Source organism: Ahaetulla prasina, chromosome 6, assembly GCF_028640845.1.
Source record: "Ahaetulla prasina isolate Xishuangbanna chromosome 6, ASM2864084v1, whole genome shotgun sequence".
In the NCBI taxonomy this organism is placed as follows: domain Eukaryota; kingdom Metazoa; phylum Chordata; class Lepidosauria; order Squamata; family Colubridae; genus Ahaetulla; species Ahaetulla prasina.
The window spans coordinates 20,032,207-20,047,728 of record NC_080544.1 but is presented as its reverse complement, the minus strand read 5'-3'; the positions used below and the strand labels follow the sequence as shown (position 1 = coordinate 20,047,728).

The 15,522-nt window shown below is 43.0% G+C and overlaps 1 non-coding gene across 1 annotated transcript; it reads right to left on the bottom strand.

Annotated features, from left to right (window-relative positions):
• Positions 1-11,945: 11,945 nt before the first annotated feature.
• On the bottom strand, positions 11,946-12,027 carry TRNAS-UGA (transfer RNA serine (anticodon UGA)). The gene has a single exon. It is a non-coding gene; the product is annotated as a tRNA-Ser (tRNA).
• Positions 12,028-15,522: the final 3,495 nt, after the last annotated feature.

Genomic DNA, 15,522 nt, shown 5'->3' with positions numbered 1-15,522 from the left:
TCGCTAGTTTGCTGCCAGAGCTGATAGTGCCGGCTAATTAAGCCATCGCTCGAACGGAGGCGAGGGGGGACAGAACAGCACTGTAGAAACAAACTGGAGTTGCAAAACTGTCTTAAAGCACCTAGAAGCAGTCAAAAAAGATGGATTGCCATCTTAACTTTTGTGATACCCATCATCTCTCGATGCACTTGATGGGGATAATTTGCCTTGAATTATGGCAAATCAAGGCTCTCCCTTCCAATTCCTGTGGATGAAGTTCCTAATTCTGCAATTTTGTTCACCAGGTCCATATATACACGGGATCTTGTAGAGAGCAGACACATACTGCATCATCATTGTTAGTTCAGGACCTATAAAACTGTAGGACAGTTCTGCAGTCATCTACAAATAGCAGGTCCCAGATTTAATGGATACCACTCTTTCAAACGATCAGATAGTGGATCAGAAAATGCATCTGCATCCATCTGCAAAAGGCATGCACAAAGGGAACTGGTGGTAACACCGGTTAGAATCCACCACTGCTGTTACCATAGAATTAACGAAGAGGTTATATTCAGTGGTGATGATCTTCTAGGCTCTTAGGCCATGGTCTAATTATTTGGCATCCTGATATTTTGCCGGCATCTTCAGAGATGCAAACGATCTGCTTCATACTGTAGCTCACTTCCTGGCAGTTCCTGTGGAACTGAGCTGGAACCAACCAATTTCTTGTGGATGTAACAGAACTAATCAGTCATTGGACCATGTCATTGGAATTCTGGAAAGCCGTGTTCTGATTGGTTCTTTCTCCAGGTGAATTTATATTTCATCTGAGTTGAAGAAGAGATTGTAATTCCACATTCCAAATTAAAATCGACCCGATGGCCATATCTGGGCTACAAAACTCTCAAGGATTTGCAGACCTTCCAGTTTTTGGCAACCAATATGGTATCCTGTATCCCAACCAGTGGTGAAATCCTCCGCAGGTTGCCACCAGTTCGCTGCCTACACAGTGCGTACTTTGCACAGAAAAGGAGCCGTTTGAAGGTAAGTAGAACAGTGAGGGGGGGGGAACAGCTGTGCTGCATGATTTAGATTTCCTAGAAAGCAGGATTTCCTGCTTTCTAGCTAATATAAATCACATGGCACAGCTGATTGTTGGAAATACCGGTTTGGATGAATCAGTACATTTTTTTTTACTACTGGTTCGCCCGAACTGGTAGCGTTTATTACTTAAACCGGTGCGAACCGGTAGCATTTCATCCCTGACCCCAACTATAATCCATCTGTCCTAAGTGGAAATATTTTTTGCAGGGCAATCAAGCTGTCATTCAAAATGCTTACCTTGCTCTTATGACTAAACAGTGTTGCTGTCTTTTATTCCCAGGCACAGGACAATAGGATCTGCATTCGGCAAGTTGATGAATCACATTATTGATTTCTTTCTTTTTTTTAATTTCCTGAGGCAGTCTCCATCCTTGGCTAAATTCATAAGAAATGAGCGGCAGCACAGTTTGATCCGATGTGCTTGCCAGTGAACGCAATGTGATAAACGGATGTAATTGCAAAGCAAGCGATAAATCTGTCTTCAGGAGAGCAGGCATTTTATATTTTCAGATTCGGATCCTGTGATATACATCAGCTGCCGTTATTAGTTTCTTGGCATCTGTTTGATCTATTGCTATCAGACACGCTGCTGAGGCTGCACATCGGGCGGGGATGGGGAGCTATTGATGTTTGGGTAGTCACTTTGGGCTCTTCTTCAATTTCCTTCACTTCCAGCTACCTCAGCAGTTGCCTGTTTATTTGTCATGGTCCAAGGGCTGGATTAAAAAGGTGTTATTCCTGGGCAAGGGAAGAGAGCTTGTAGAGAGACAGAGACAGGCTGATATATGGAATTAAAGACCAGTCGTGCATATAATTTGCGACTGAACTCCAAAAAATCTAGTTGTCCAGGAAAGTGAAGGCCTGACGAGAAAAAGCAACATGCCTTGTCGTGCCTTCTTTTCTTCCTGCCCCTGTAAATGGAGTTGAGTTGTTCTTTATAAACTGCAGAAAAAATAATTGCTACCAACCTACCTTCCATTGAGGACCGTATACTGCACGAATCAAGAAGAGGGCCATGAAAATATTTGCAGATCCCTCGCATCCTGGACATAAACTGTTTCAACCCCTACCCTCAAAACGACGCTATAGAGCACTGCACACCAGAACAACTAGACACAAGAACAGTTTTTTCCCGAAGGCCATCACTCTGCTAAACAAATAATTCCATCAACACTGTCAGACTATTTACTGAATCTGCACTACTATTAATCGTCTCATAGTTCCCATCATCAATCTCTTTCCACTTATGACTGTATGACTATAACTTGTTGCTGGCAATCCTTATGATTTATATTGATATATTGACCATCAATTGTGTTGTAAATGTTGTACCTTGATGAACGTATCTTTTCTTTTATATACACTGAGCGCATATGCACCAAGACAAATTCCTTGTGTGTCCAATCACACTTGGCCAATAAAATTCTATTCTATTCTATTCTATTCTATTCTATTCTATTCTATTCTATTCTATTCTATTCTATTCTATTCTATTCTATTCTATTCTTTTGCTGCAAAACTGGATTGCTACTCAATGCTCCAAGAGCGCATTTGTATTTCTATCCTTAGGCCAGCTTTGTTTCGTAGCCTCAACAATTTTAAGTTGACTGGACTAACTTCCAGAATTCCCAAGCAAGCCCTTCCATTTCAGGAGTTGAAGTCTACTCATCTTAAAGTTGCTAAGGTCTTAGGCCATCAAGTACAAACCACTTCCTTTTTAATTTTTTTTTATTTATACATTTTTTTCATTATTATACAAAAGTGCATAGTCAACAGTGTATTGTCTGAGTCCATTTACTTTTACAAAATAATAATATCATGCTAGTACAGAGGCAGTATTTAGCCCAGCGGTTCTCAACCTGTGGGTCAGGACCCCTTTGGGGGTCGAATGACGATTTGCCAGGGGTCGCCTAAGACCATCAGAAATATGGGAAGTATACTTGCGAGTTGAAGAATTGCGCTCCAATGGTTGAAGAGCCAGCTGCAGGCTCTTCAAATCGCTAGCCAAATTCTGTTTCAGGCGCGATCAATTAAAAAAGAGAGAAATCTTTGCTTTGATGTCTCCCTCTCAAGCCAGCTGCAATCACTCCCAATCACTAGCCTAATCTGGCTTCAGGCACGATAAACTTAATAGGGGAGGAGTCTCTGTTTTAATGCCTCTGTCCTCAAGGCAATCGCAAGCAGTTCAAATCACTAGCCAATATGGCTTCAGGCACGATAAATTCAAAACGAAAATAATTTTACGGTTGGGGGTAGCCACATCGTGGGGAATTGTATTAAAGGGGTCGCAGCACTATAAAGGTTGAGAACCATTGATTTAGCCAGTTAGTAACAGTTCGGGCGAACCGGTATCTCTGATGATCAGCTAGCCCCACCTACCTGCCCCTGCCCTATCCTGTCCTTTATTTCCTGCTTTCTAGCTCACCTCAATCGTGCAGCACAGCTGATTCACACACACACCCCTCGTTGTTGTATTTATCATTCCTGACTTGGAAGGTAAGCAGCTGAGCTTCTCAATGCTCCATTTTCAGCGCGAAGCACGTGTTTACCGAACCGGTTGTTAAAAAATTTGAATCCCACCACTAATCATAATAATAGTAATAATTATATTTGCTTATATGTAATAATAATAATCTTTCTTCATTTACTTTTACATGACAATAATCTTTTATCTTTTAATTTCTACCTCTTTTATCCAACCACTGATAAAATAAGCCCCATGTTGTAAAGTATTCTGCTTCTTCCTTGTCTTTTATTTGTAATGTTAATCTATCCATCTCCTCACACTCTAATATTTTTCTAATTATATTTTCATCTGCAGGGGTATCACTTCTCAGAAAGGATCCATATCTTCGGTGCAGTGAAGACATGGAAGGAACCATGAACTGATTCACCCATCTATTCTACATACAAGTAGTCCTTGACTTATGACTATAATGGAGCTGAAATTTCTTTCATAAGTTATGAAAGTCATAGTTGGGACACCCACGTGACATCCCAATTTCTTTGCAGCGGTCACTAAGTGAACACCATGGTCATAAAATGAATCAATGCATTCCTATGAGTGTATTTTTGCTAGCAAAACATATCATATGACCATGGAATACTGCAACTGGCTATAAAAGAGAGCTGGTGGCCAAATGCCCATAGAGTGACCATGTGACTGAGGGGATATTGCCACCGGAACTCCAGAAGTGGGTTGTAAGTACCTTTTGGGGGTCCCATTGTAACTTTAAATAGTTGCTAAGTGACTGGTCCTTAAGTGAGGACTATTGGATATATGCAAATGTTAAAAAACACCACTACAACACTGCCTTGACACATTCATCCAGGGGTGTCAAACTGAATTCCTTCAAGGGCCAGATCAACATTGTAGTTGTCCTCCGCAGGCCGGACCGGGCCGGGGGGGGAGACAGGACAGATGGCAGACAGGACGGATGCCTCCTGCAGCACTCTGTCGGCCAAAATGGGGTGCATTTTCTCTGGCAGAGTGCTTCAGGAGGCTGTCTAGGCTGAAAACAGGGTGCGTGGGGGAGGGTGTGTGCGGCCCACTGTGCCAGGGGTGAAATGCTCCTGGTTCGGATTGGATCGCCCCATCCGGTAGCGAAGGTGGCAGGTGGTTCAGAGAACCAGTAGCAAAAATCCCTGCCCCCACCATGCCCAGCTGAGCCACACGATCACCAGAGAGGTTTTTTTTACTTTTAAAAGTATTTTTTCTTCGGTTGAAAAAATGCTTTTAAAAATAAAAAAAAAAAGCCTCTGATAATCGCGTGGCCCAGCTGGGATCATCAGAGGCTTTTCAAAGCATTTTTTCACAATCTCTTCGGCCAAAGAGGTTGTAGAAAAAAATGCTTTCAAAAGGCTTCTCTGGCGATCCCTTTTTTTTCTTTTAAAGGCAAAAAAAATATGCTTTTAAAAGAAAAGAAAAACCTCTGACGATCAGGCAACTCAGCTGGGATCGTCAGAGGAGCCTTTTAAAAGCATTTTTTCTACAACCTCTTCGGCTTTAAAAGTAAAAAAAGAAAAGTTGGCCACGCCCACCCAGTCTCATTACCCCCCACCAAGCCACACCCACAGAACCAGTAATAACAAATTTTACATTTCTCCCCTGCCCTGTGCCCTGTTTCTGCTAACAGAGGTACCGCAGGCTGGTCCTTTGCTATTTCCAGCTGGCCCGCGGGCCAGATCTAAGCACCCCACGGGCCGGATTCGGCCTGCGGGCCTTAAGTTTGACATCCCTGCATCCCTTGTGTCTATCCCCCCTTTTAGAAGGTTAGCATCTATTTACAGAGAAACAATGCAGCTCCAGTCTAAGAAGACGTTTGTGGGGTGTTGCTTTGGACATTTGGAAAAGGGATTCTTCTTAAAACTGGAGCTTTTAGTCCAGAGATTACTGGAGATTTTAGTCCGGAGATTACTGGAGATTTTAGTCCGGAGATTACTCTTGCGATGTGAAGCAGGATATGTGATACAGCAGTAGGTCACTAAGCATCCGTCTATTTGTAGATGCACGGGGGCTGGGGGGGTTGTCTTTGAGGCAGGTTGGATTCTGCTCCAGACCTGGCCAGTTCTCCCAGGTCGGAAAAATCCGAGAGCCAAGTTATTTCTAGCTCTGCTGTGAATTTCACAAAACTGCGATAAGCTGTTCTGACCTAGGCTTCCTGAGTCATTAAAACACACAAGTAGTCCCAAAAACCTCTTTTAACGCAACAGCTGTGAATTCTGTTCATATATAGATGAGTCCCAATTAGTTGTAAAGAGTCCTTCGGGAGAAGTCCTTCGGGATAATCACCCACCTTTATCTCCCTTGACATGCTGCCAAAGACCTAGTTGGCAAAGCCACACGGAGTCCAGAATCAAACAGAGCTTCAGGCTTTAAGCTGAACAGAATGAACAAACGTTGCTTCCTGCAAAGGCTCACGTGCCTTTGCTCCTCTTTTAAGTCTTGTGGGAGGAGCCAATCATCTCCCAGCCTTACTCCCGAGTCGTCCCTTTTGTTTTAACTGTTCTTGCCTTCTGGCAGCTCTGCACATGCGTGCACTGGGAACAGGCTCTCCCTGTTCCTGTCTCACTGAGGTCTGACTCTGGAGGCTCTGGAGACAGCACGTACCTCCCAAATGGCCTTTTCTCTGCCTCTGATGCAGACCCCTGGTCTGAGCCTTCCTCAGACCCCAGGACTGGCCCATGGTCCTCCCCAGCCTCCTCACTGTCCAACTCTGCCACCAGCTCTGCAGGCTGCTGGCGGATCACAACACCAGCCTATTCTTTTTCCTTGAAATTCTGGTGCAACTTTGCAAAGCTTCTGGATGGGTTATGCCCGTGATGCACACAGCACCCTCTCGGTGGGCACGCGAATCATTGCCTCAGTTCAGCTCTTCTGCGCATGTGTGCGAGCCTCCCACTGGCCAGCTGGTCTTTCGGTCTCTGTCACGCATGCTCATTTACCATTGTGTTGTGTAATTGTTCCATTTGTGCTTCCGGACTCTCACTCACTTCCATACTTGCAATAGCTCCTATTGCTACCAAGGATTCAAAATGGCCACCAGTGTCTCCTTACCCAACCCGAGAAACAAAATGGGACATATTGTTGTTGTTGTGCCTTTGAATGATTGCTGACTCCTGGTGAATATTTGGACAAGTCCTTGCAGGTTTTTTGGCAAGATTTTAGAAGTGGATTGTCACTGCTTTCTTTCTAGGGCTGAGAGAGAGGGACTGGCCCAAGATCACCCAGGTTGGTTTAGTGCCTAAGGCAGGAGTAGAATTCATAGTCTTCTGTTTCCTAGCCTGGTGTTTTAGCTACTACATCTGGGGTGTCAAACTTGATTTCATTGAGGGCTGCATCAAGGTTGTGTTTGACCTTGGGGGGTTGGCATGGCTAGGGTGGGTCTGGCCAGTTTGACATCACTTGTGCTGGGGGCACCTGTGGGGGCCGGAACAATCTGGCTCGTAAGCTCCGTTTTCGGCCGGGACGGCCTCCTGCAACCCTCTGCCAGTGAAAACGGAGCTTGGGAGGGCCTGTGCTCCATTTTTGCTGGTGGAGATGCTGCAGGTCAGTCCTTCAACTCCTTCAGAGTTTCCAAGGTGGCCCTGCGGGCCAGAGCTAAGCACCCCATGGGCCAGATGAGGCCCATGGGCCTTGAGTTTGACACCCCTGTACTACACCAAACTAGCTGTTTAACAAAGTTGAATGTGTTTGAGGAAGAGCCTTTAAGTTTAAGAGCTGTATCTACTTTGTGGAGCATCACAAAGACTGCTAGTAACATTTGAAATACAGCGATGCAGTCTACCTCTCTGTCTGTCACAATAACCGCACACGTTAGCAATCTAGCTGTATACAGATGGCGAAAATGCTTTCACCATACCGAGTACACAAGGCTAGGATAAAGCATGTTCAAATAGCGTCGAACTTAAGAATAAGCCTCTAAAATTTTGCAACCCATACATTTTTTTTACTGATTCACTTTATTTAAATTCACTTTATGTGGAGTTTTGAGAGAAATTTAATCCTTGCATAAAGCAAAGGAATCCTGCACATGAAGATGAAAAATAGGGTGATATTGTAGGAATAATGCAATTGAATATGCTGTGCAATTGCTATAAAGACATTGAATGTTTTATTGGACTATCCAAAGTTTAAACAATGAAAAAAAAACCCAGGGTATTATTTCCTGGCATTAATATTAAATGCTGATAAAAATTCCAAAACAAAGAACTGAATTCATCAAAACTATGGAATATTGTTGTGTTTTTTATTAAGATATAATGATCTGTTGTACTTGTTTTAATAAATGACAGTTACAGAACATTAAAATTAATAGCACATGCTTTGATGATGTGGAAGCCTTTTTAATTAAACCATGATGCCACAAAGTCCATTAAATATTGCTTAATTTTTACAAATAGGTCAATACTGCACGTAAGCATTTAATGAAGCCATGTCACCAAAGTTATGCAATTTTTTAATTGCTGTCAATAGAAGGCAATTGGTTTAAATTTAAATAAAAGTGGAAGGAAGGAGCTGGAAAAAAAAATATCTCTAACAACAAAAGGGGTTAAAATAACACGTGTTTTTCAAGGTGTATTTGGTGTGTTCAAGATATATCTGCTACCAGGCATAACCCAACATTGATATTTGTATTTATATTTGTATATTTGCTAACCTGGCCTAAATTTTTGGCCATGGCTGTATGTAAACATTTATACTTGCGTATAAATATTTGCTAACCAGGCGTAACACAATGTTTGGAGTGGGTGAGGAGAGAGAGGGAGGGAGAGGGAGAGGGCGGGGGAGAGATTTACCATAAAAACCACACGGGAGAAACTCCACCACTGGTAGAATGCAATAGGAACCACAGAGCAGAGTTTCAGCCGCTAGTTGGTTGCCAAGCTGTGGGCCATTCAGAGGGTGGCAGTGTCACTCTCAGGAGGCTGGACTGAGCCAAGGAAATGCCAGCTGCCGACATGCCTACGTAAGGCCCTTACTATTTGCATACCGAGCAAATAGATCAACAGATGATGCTGTTAATATGGCTTTGCACTACATCCTACAACATCTTGAGTCTCCAAAGACCTATGCAAGGGTCCTTTTTGTAGACGTTAGTTCAGCATTCAATACCATCATTCCAGACATTCTTCTAACTAAGCTAAACCAGCTACAGGTACCGGAACAGACTTGTAAGTGGATCACAAGCTTCCTAACTAATAGGAAGCAGCAGGTGAAGCTAAGCAAGATCACATCAAATACCTGTACAATTAGCACAGGGCCCCCAAGGCTGTGTACTCTCCCCACTTCTCTTCTCTCTGTATACCAATGACTGCATCTCCAACGATCCATCTGTTAAGCTACTGAAGTTCGCAGATGACACAACAGTGATTGGTCTCATTTGAGACAATGACGAATCCGCATATAGACGAGAGGTCGAACGACTAGCCTTGTGGTGCAACCAAAACAATCTGGAACTGAACACACTCAAAACCGTAGAAATGGTGGTAGACTTTAGGAGAAACCCTTCCATACTTCCACCTCTCACAATACTTGACAACACAGTATCAACAGTAGAAACCTTCAAATTTCTAGGTTCTATCATATCGCAAAATCTAAAATGGACAGCTAACATCAAAAACATCTTTAAAAAGGACAACAAAGAATGTTCTTTCTGCGCCAACTCAGTAAGCTCAAACTGCCCAAGGAGCTGCTGATTCAGTTCTACAGAGGAATTATTGAGTCTGTCATTTGACCTCTATAACTGTCTGGTTCGGTTCTGCAACCCAACAAGAAAACACAGACTTCAGAGGATAATTAGAACTGCAGAAAAATAATTGCTACCAACCTGCCTTCCATTGAGGACCTGTATACTGCACGAATCAAGAAGAGGGCCGTGAAAATATTTACAGATCCTCACATCCAGGACATAAACTGTTTCAACTCCTACCCTCAAAACGACGCTATAGAGCACTGCACACCAGAACAACTAGACACAAGAACAGTTTTTTCCCGAAGGCCATCACTCTGCTAAACAAATAATTCCCTCAACACTGTCAGACTATTTACTGAATCTGCACTACTATTAATCTTCATAGTTCCCATCACCAATCTCTTTCCACTTATGACTGTATGACTATAACTTGTTGCTGGCAATCCTTATGATTTATATTGATATACTGACCGTCAATTGTGTTGTAAATGTTGTACCTTGATGAACGTATCTTTTCTTTTATGTACACTGAGAGCATATGCACCAAGACAAATTCCTTGTGTGTCCAATCACACTTGGCCAATAAAATTCTATTCTATTCTATTCTATTCTATTCTATTCTATTCTATTCTATTCTATTCTATTCTATTCTATTCTATTCTATTCTAAAGCAGCGGCAACAGTCTATACAGGAAGGGTTTGGTTTGGAATATATAGGTGTTATATCCATCCAGGGTACGTGAAGGGTTTGGCTTGGCATAGAAAAAATATTCGGTTTGCTTTTACTGTCGAAGGACGTCTTGTCCGGCAGCAAGAGGGTGAATCAAAGCAAAAGAACTGCCTCGTGCATGTGCGTAATTTATTAAAGCTTCATATACTTGATGTGAAGACAACTGCACTTCAACTGATCAAAAACTTTTGGGATAAATAAGTTTAATTTTCCTTAAGAAAGCGAGTTACTTTGCAGAACCTCAGGGCTGTTTCAAGCTGTGTAATATGCTGGATGAAGTAATACATGCTGCAATTAATTCCAAATAAGCAGGACATGAGATGAGTGTTACTTTGGATGGGGTTGTAAAGTACACTTATCATTTGGGACACCTTTTTATAGAACAGAACAGAACAGAACAGAACAGAATTTTTTTATTGGCCAAGTGTGATTGGACACACAAGGAATTTGTCTTGGTGCATATGCTCTCAGTGTGCATAAAAGAAAAGATACATTAGTCAAGAACCATAAGGTACAACACTTAATGATAGTCATAGGGTACAAATAAGCAATCAGAAAACAATATCAATATAAATTGTAAGGATACAAGCAACAAAGTTACAGTCATAAGTGAAGGAGATAGGTGATGGGAAAGATGAGAAGATTAATAGTAGTGCAGATTTAGTTGCATAATTAAGTGTTAAATTTGTACCCTATGACTATCATTAAGTGTTGCAAGTGTTGTACCTTGATAAAATGTATTTTATTCTCCTTATGTACGCTGAGAGCATATGCACCAAGACAAATACCTTGTGTGTCCAATCACACTTGGCAAATAAAAAATTCTATTCTATTCTATTCTATTCTATTCTATTGTACTCTACTCTACTCTACTCTATTATACTCTACTCTACTCTACTCAAGAAGAGACTGGACAACCATCTGTCAGAAATTTTATTTATTTTATTTATTTATTTATTTTGTCACAACAGTATATATAAGCATAAGCATGAAAGTAACTATATAATATATAAGCATATATATATAAGCATAAGTATGCAATAACTATATTGATCGGATATAATGAAAGAAAACAATAGGACAGGTAGGCACGTTTGTGCTCTTATGCACGCCCCTTACAGACCTCTTAGGAATGGGGTGAGGTCAATAGTAGACAGTTTTTGGTTGAAGCTTTGGGGACTTTGAGAAGAGACCACAGAGTCAGGTAGCGTGTTACAAGCATTAACAACTCTGTTACGTTCCTGTCCTATTGTTTTTCTTTTTTTCTTCCTATATACATATATGCTTATACCTCCTTATATTTACTCATATATGTGTTTATATATTATATAATCTTTTTGTATGATACCTACATATATTGTTGTGACAAAATAAATAAATAAATAAATAAACATTAAGTTTAAATCTATTGTTTGCTCTTGTATTGTTGTGATTGAAGCTGAAGTAGTCTTCAACAGGAAGGACATTGCAATAGATGATTCTATGAGTTAAACACAGGTCCTGTCGAAGGCGGCGGAGTTCTAAGTTTTCTAAACCCAAGATGGTGTAGTGTCTCCTGCTTGGGCTGGGGGGTTGGACTAGATGACCTAGAAGGTCCCTTCCAACTCTTGTTAATCTGTTCTGTTGTGTTCTGTTCTGTTGCTGCCTTCGGGTAATGCCCACCCCATAGAAACCTGCCCTCGAAGAGGTGGCTTCCTCCATTGAAGAAGAAGCGATGCTGCAGAAAAATAATAATAATAAGCCGATAGCTGTAAGGCGCAGGTTTATAGGGAAAGCGCGTAGGTGCGCGCACCGCCCCTTTGCTTTTTTTTTTTTTTTAAAAACCTTTAAGTGCGGGGCGCACAAGGGCACGAAAGGAGCCTGAGCCGAGGGAAACGTCTGGGTCTAAATGTGTTTTGAATTTACGCTTAGAAAAAAAATAGGAGCCCGCATACCGCAGCGAGCAGGGTTCGAACCTGCGCGGGGAGACCCCATTGGATTTCAAGTCCAACGCCTTAACCACTCGGCCATCGCTGCTGCACGGGTAACATTCTCCTAGCAAAAGTATTTTAGCGAGACCGGAAACAATACCCGATGTTGCTTTTCCGCCCGTCAGTCATAATCAGAACTGGCCAATCAAAAAGCAAGTTGTCTCCGCCGGTCCAATCGAAATCCGAAGCAGGCTGACGAAGGCGGGGCCGCGGAGATACTCCGCTCTTGTGTGTTAAAGGGCTTCCCCGGACTCTGCTGGGCTTGTTGCGTGGGAGCGGGATGGCGCTTTGCCTGGGTTGCTTGTAGCCTCCCCCCCCACCGCTATGGAAAGAAATTCGTGGCTTCCTGCGTTGCAGTTAAGAGTCCTCCCAAATGCATTGATTCTGCGACTCTCGGCTTGCGTGCCTGTGAATGCAGCCCCTCCCACTCCAGTTAAGGGGTCTCCAAGCTGGCTGGGGAATTCTGGGAGCTGAAGTCCTCCAGGCTTAAAGTGGCCAAGCTTGGAGACCCCTGCCCTAAAGTGCGCTTCCCGAAAACAATCCTAGGTTGCAGAGCTGATATGAAGGGTTTTTGTTTTTTTTAAAGGGGAGTCCCCTTTTGAGTTGAGAGACCTTGGACGTGATGCATTAGCATGTTGCTCTGCAAAGACCAATGCAAAGCATGACTTCCAAGGGGCACAGCTAAGTGGCCAGGTCAGTCTCTGCCCATCATCATCATCATTATCAACATCATCATAACAGAGTTGGAAGGGACCTTGGAGGTCTTCTAGTCCAGGGATCTCCAACCGTGGTCCCTTTAAGACTTGTGGACTTCAACTCCCAGAGTCCCTCAGCCAGCAAAGCAAAGCTTAAAAGGACCAAGGTTGGAGACCCTTGTTCTAGTCCAACCCCCTGCCCAGGCAGGAAACCCTACACCGCTTCAGACAAATGGTTATCCAACCTCTTTTTAAAAACTTCCAGTGTTGGAGTACCCACAATTTCTAGAGGCAAGTTGTTCCACTGATTAATTGTTCTAACTGTCAGGAAATTTCTCCTTAGTTCTAAGTTGCTTCTCTCCTTGATGAGTTTCCACCCATTGCTTCTTGTTCTACCCTCAGGTGCTTTGGAGAATAGATTGACTCCCTCTTCTTTGTGGCAGCCCCTGAGATATTGGAACACTGCTATCATGTCATCCCTAGTCCTTCTTTTCATTAAACTAGACATACCCAGTTTCTGCAACAGTTCTTTATATGTTCATCCTCATCCTCATCATCCTCTTCATCATCACCACCAATCTTGTTCATAGGCTCAAATTAGGGATCAGGTAGCCCTCCCCCATACACAGGGGTCTCCAACCTTGGGAACTTTAAGCCTGGAGCTGGCTTTTAAGGGGAGTCCCGTTTTGAGTTGGGAGACCTTGGACGTGATGCATTAGCATGGCTTCCAAGGGGCACATCTAAGTACCCAGGTCAGTCTCTGCCCATCATCATCATCATTAATCTTGTTCATAGGCTCAAATTAGGGATCAGGTAGCCCCGCCTCCCTCCCAAAGCAAGGGTCTCCAACCTTGGGAGCTTTAAGCCTGGAACTGGCTGGGTGAATTCTGGGACTTGAAGTCCGCCAGGCTTAAAGTTGCCAAGGAGACCTCTGCCCCCAACACATGGAGGAGGTAGGGATCAGTTGGACAGTTGCCTTCGCACTTACAACCACAATTGATGGGGGGAGGGGGGGAGGGCAGGTTTTCTGTTGCTAAACTAGTTTTTTGTCCAGTGAGTTGTGCTCGATTTTTACCACCTTTTTTTTTTTGCCATGGTCGTTAAACAAATCACTGCAGTTAAGTGACTCTGGTGTCCCCCATTGGCTTTGCCTGTCGGAAGCCCCCTGTGGAGGTTGCAAATGGCAATAAGGTGGACGCTGCAACTAGCCAAAATACATGCCGGTTATCAAGTGCCTGAATTTTGATCACGTGACTTTGGCAATGCTGAGACTGGACGGGATGTAAATCACGTTGTTTCCGTGAGGTTTAAACTTTGAAAGGTCCCTAGCATGGGTGAAATGTCACCGGATCGGATCGCGCGATCCGGTAGCGATCGTGGCCGGTAGTTCGGCGATCCAGTAGCGATGGCAGAGTGAAGCTCTGCCCACCCACCTGGGCGTCATGACTAAGTAGTGTGTTTTTTTACCTTCTGCGCATGCACAGAAGCTTTTGCGCATGTGCAGAAGGTCTGCGTGCATGTGAGTGAAGCGCGCGCGGGGGGCGTGTGCACCAGAGGTGGGTTTCAGCAGGTTCTGACCAGTTCTGGAGAACTGGTAGTGGAAATTTTGAGTAGTTTGGAGAGCCGGTAGTAAAAATTCTGACCGGCCCCGCCCCCATCTATTCTCTGCCTCCCAAATCCCAGCTGATCAGGAGGAAATGGGGATTTTGCAATAACCTTCCCCTGGATTGGAGAGGGAATGGAGATTTTACAATATCCTTCCCCTGGAGTTGGGTGGAAATGGAGATTTTACAGTATCCTTCCCCTGCCACGCCCACCAAGCCACGCCCACCAAGCCATGCCACGCCCACCAAGCCACACCCAGAAAACCAGTAGTAAAAATTTTTGAAACCCACCACAGGTGTGCCCTTCCGAGCCAGTAAGGAAGGTAAGTAGATTTCACCTCTGGTCCCTAGATGAATGCTTGTAAGTTGAGGACTCTCTTTAACAGGGGTCTCCAACTTTGGCAACTTAAAGCCTGGCGGACTTCAACTCCCAGAATTCCCCAGCCAAGTAGCTGGGGAATTCTGGGAGTTGAAGTCCCCCAGGCTTCAAGTTGCCAAGGTTGGAAACCCCTGCTCTGTAACACACTTTCCCAGATCAGTTGCAGACCTGATGCTACTACATGCATTATCATGCTAAACTTGTTCTAGTTTTTAGCATCCCATAAAAACTCATCTAATTTATGATGCAGTATATTGCACAGATTTTTAAAAACAATTCTTAATTAATAGAATAGAATAGAATAAATTCTTTATTGGCCAAGTGTGATTGGACACACAAGGAATTTGTCTTGGTGCTTATGCTCTCAGTGTACATAAAAGAAAAGATACCTTCATGAAGAGCTTGTTGTATGAATAAACTCATAAACTAGGGGCCTCTCATATTGGTAATCTGAGTTTGTATCATTTTTTTCTCACTTAAGAAATAGACAATTTCCCCCTCAGACTGGGGAAATGACTTCATTAACTGAATCTGATGCCATAGTCAAGCTCATTTGTATTTATTAAAATTATTTCACATTCCTTAGACATCCTTAAATTCTCTTCACAAATAAATGGTCTCCATGTGTATCAATCATCTCTCTCAATATTAAATTATTTCGTCCTGTTTACATCACTCCTAGGCAGGTATGTATACTTATAGTCACAATTACATCATTTAGCTTTAGAAAGTGAAGCTTCACGAAGAGTATATGGTAGGACTCCTGATGGGAAACATAAAAACTATTAGATCACATACTAATCATGGGAATAATGTAAATGGTCAAATGCTTTTGTAGGAGTTCACTGCCTGAAAAAAATTAA